We start from the raw sequence: 4390 nt of genomic DNA, 5'->3' as shown, positions 1-4390 counted from the left end.
TCTGCATGTACTTCAGTGGTATCTGATGTTTTTTATTATTATTTGCAGTTTTATTATTTGTAAAAGGTAGCTTGGTTATCACATGGTAGCGTGTTTTGTACTGGAATGTATTAGGTTAAGCAGTGTTGTTGGGATTTTAAAGCCTTGATGCTAGGGCAAGAAAAATGTCAACAGCATCATGTTATCAGAAGGTCTCTACTGATAAAAGACTGAAGATAAATTTACAGACCTTGAGCATGAAAAAAGAAAACAGCTCTAGTATGTAACTGTGCTTCTAAAATATAGGTGTATATTTATCAACCCTATTTGTTGATAATATTGTGTATCAGGTCATACAGGGACCCCTTTGGCCTGTTCTCCTAAGAACAATGTAGAGACCAGGGACAAAAAGAAATGCTTTTATTGTGAATAGAATTCCATTAAAATGTTCAAAATAGTTGGGACACAGACAATATAGGGCCAGAATTGTGCCAACAGTCTAAGATCATTAAATAATGTGAAACATAATAATAAAATGTAACATATTACCATAGGTGGAAAGTAACGAATTACATTTACTCGTGTTACTGTAATTGAGTAGTTTTTTTGTGTACTTGTACTTTTTAAAGTAGATCTTACAGCCTGTAATTTTACTTTTACTTAAGTATGTTTTGTAGTAAGAATTGTAATTCGCTACATTTTAAATAACATCCGTTACTGAGTAAAAAAAATTACGTCTGGGAAACTGCTGCAGTGAATTCTGCGATGGGGAGTCGGATCTTTTGGCTCGGTTCCTTTTAAAGAGCCGTATGTATATAACGACTCCCAGAAGCGCGAATCGGTTCCTTTATTTCAGTTTAAAGGGCCGTTCAATAGAATCGAATCATTCTACGACACATCACTTGTGGTTATACAGTTTGAAAAAGTTTTATGGGACTAAAATGACAAATTACACATCCCTAAATGTTTTAAATGTTGTATCAACATGTTTTTTTTTCTATTATATTTTAATAAAAAACAACTATTGTGAGATTTATATCCACTTGTCCTGTTTGCATTACACAGAAGAGACCCTCCCCTGCTGTTAATAAAGTAACTAAGTAACGTTTACTCTGAGTACATTTTAAATGAGTTACTTTTTACTTGAGTAGATTTTTAGACTAGTAACTTTACTCGTACTTAAGTAAAAATTCATTAAAGTAATAGTACTTTTACTTAAGTACAATATTTTAGTCCTCTTTCCACCTCTGCATATTACACAAATTTTTAAAAATCAAACAGAATTAAAGTTTTGTAGTTGGTCAGCCAAGGTTTTGACTTGAACCTAATAAAAATGTTGTGGCAACAACTAAAATCAGATCCAGGCCAGTCTGATAGGTGATATGAGTGTTGGTTAGGTTTTAGTTTTAAATAAATGTTTAAGAAAATGTGTTTTTCTTTGCTTTTTATTTTTAAAACAATATGACAAATGTGTATTAATAAATGTAATAATGTGAAAGGCATTTACTTCTTTCACACCACTGTATTTTTTAATTTTACAGTCCCGACCCCAGTGTTGTAAAAAGTTGATCTATGGTTTAGCACTTTGTTCTTTAATTACATCCCAAACCAGGAATACTTGAAATACTGGACCAACTTACTTTTTCATTATTTCAATAATAATGCTCCAACTTATTCATAATAAAAAGCTAATTTTCTACAGTCTTTTTAGAGTCAAAGTTTATTAAAATATCTCTTAATGAAAACATACCTTGACCAAAAAAGGTAAAGGTTGGTGTCCTCAAGCAGGTGTCTTGTGTTTCACTGCAAACTTCAACAATGCAGCTGTCTGGGCGAAGTCTACAGTTGTAACATTGAAGAGCAGAACCTGTAACAGAGTAAGCACATGAAGAACTGATATATTTGTAGTTTTTGTTGTAGGCACTGTGTATCAGATTGAAGAGAATTGAATAAATGGGTCACATTCATCAGACAGAAGGTTGATGATGCAGCAGTGGGTGATGATGTTGGATATAAAAATCATCAGTTTTGTTCATGGGTTCATGTAGATGCAATTCATCATTGTAATGCAGGGACTCACCCACTCTTACAATAGGTTTTGATTTAGAATACCCAATCAACATACAAGGAGCCGATAGGCCTGAATATGGGTCTATAAAAGCTTAAGAGTCGTTATTAGTCCAGATTAAGTCACTTACCCTCCACCAAAAGCAGGGAAAGAACCAGAGTCACGAGCAGGAGCTTCATAATTCTGTAACATGAAAAGAATAAAATAATATACAGTAATAATGAACTAGTGAAATTCAGAACAGACGCTCAGTTGAAGCTCAGCAGTATGAAACTGTATGAAAGTCTACCTTCATACAGTGGTGGTGAAACTTTGAAGGTGAGGATTTTTTTCATATAACAGTTACTGTAAGAAAACTGTGTTTTATTTATGTAAACATGCTGGTGCATTATGAGGAGCATCAGAAGAAAGAAACATAATAATAAAAAAGAACATTAGAGTTTGTTCAATATTTCATGTATAACTGAGTTGGGATTCAATGTAATTAAAGAACAAAGTGCTAAACTGTAGATCAACTTTTCACATTGACCGCACATGAGGTCACCTGAAAGGATATTTTAACAGACTGTTTATATTGAGTTCTAGCAGTGGCGATTTCTCTAAGACTGCAAGGGAAGCTCAGCTTCCCCTAAAATGTCAAAAATTAAATGGTCAAATATGTACAGTTGTGTTAACATTTCATTGACAAATGCGTTAGAACACGTTCATCTTGAAGACGAGTTCGTTCAGAATCAGCTACTTATCACAAATCGACTGACTCGAACTTCTCGTACATCCCCGGAGCGTAGATGCATTTTCCCGCAGAAGCTGAGCGTCTCTTCACTTCTATGGGGCTGCATGGGAGGGGTTTTTTCATTGCTTCAAAACTCGCCGGTCATTGGATAAATGCCACGATTTTGTCCCGCCCCTGGACGTGGAGCTTCTGCAAGATGATTGGAGGATCAGTCGAAAGGCTGAATCCCGTTTTGATTGACAGCTATCACTGGGAGCTTCAGTCCCATCGCGGATTTTGCGAGTGAAGTTGAAAGACAAACTGCAACCCATTTCAGGCCATTTTCTTTAAAAGGAACGGAGGGCAGAATTTATATTTAAATAAATTTTATGATGTAAGCCAACAATGAGCTTCCCCTCTTTGAAAGACCAGCAGCCGCCACTGAGTTCTAGGTAACCAAATCAAACTTAAAATGCTTTTAGAGTTTTGTCCAGAATAAAATTAAAACTTCTATCGCTAGATGTGTCACTATGACAGAGTGTACAGATCAGCAGGGAGAGAAGCCCAACACCTGCTGCCAGACCGACTTGTGCAACAGTTAATCACAAATACTGAATCATGTTTGTAACAACTGTTAAACTGAAAGTGTAAACTAAACAGTTTAAACATTTAAGTAAAATAAAGATCTGCATGTAATTCAGTTGTTTCTGGTGTTATTTTGTAAAAAGTGGCAACAGCATCACATGATCAGAAAGTGTCTACTGATAAATAACACTGTGAAAAAGAAAACCTCTACTCAACTGTGCACCTTGTTCTTAATATAGCCCTGTAAGTATAAACAGTATTTAAAAATTCCAACAACACAGATGAACCTACTACACTTATAAGTAGTTTTTTTTTCCGCTGCAGTGAGACTTCCACCTAGTGATTATAGGAGACAGTAACACCTGAAGAGTTTTGGAAATTTAATTGCTTTTGTAGTGATCTCGAATTATTTATTCTTTCTGTGCGGCCCGGCAATAAATGACCCACAGCCCCGTGGTTGGGGACCGCTGCTTTATTTATTTGAATCTATTGTGTTTTTTTTTTTTTTTTAAAACATTCTCCATTATCTCTTAAGTCACACATATTTGAGCAGCTTGTGTATATAGACACAAGGTGGTTTACTCAATGCAAAAAACATTGGTAATAATCATAGTTTAAATAGAGGAGGAACACTTAATTAACCTTTTTGCTTATATTAAACTATTAATCCAAACAATAATAATCAATATACTACATAAATAAATCAATAAACTACAAAAATGTTTTGCAGAATAATATGGTAATTAAATTTTTTTAAATTTAACTGTTTTTTAGTGTCTTAGTAAATACTTTAATTGACAACCCATCAAATGTGAGTATAATGTTATTTATTTTATTTTAAGTTCTGTATTTACATTTACAGTAATTATATACTAATATTTAATATACAGGGTGATCCAGCACTCAGCTCTGTGTTCAGCACCAGAGACAACACACTGAACACGTCAAATAGCTGTGCATCACAGGGAACGTTCCCGGTTGTTGTTGCAACTTTCTGTGTTAACTTTTGAACCACGAGATATTGCAAATCTGATATTACAATCGAT

Source organism: Trichomycterus rosablanca, chromosome 18, assembly GCF_030014385.1.
Source record: "Trichomycterus rosablanca isolate fTriRos1 chromosome 18, fTriRos1.hap1, whole genome shotgun sequence".
NCBI classification, from domain to species: domain Eukaryota; kingdom Metazoa; phylum Chordata; class Actinopteri; order Siluriformes; family Trichomycteridae; genus Trichomycterus; species Trichomycterus rosablanca.
The sequence above is the reverse complement of the archived record's forward strand: the minus strand, read 5'-3'. Positions refer to the sequence as shown.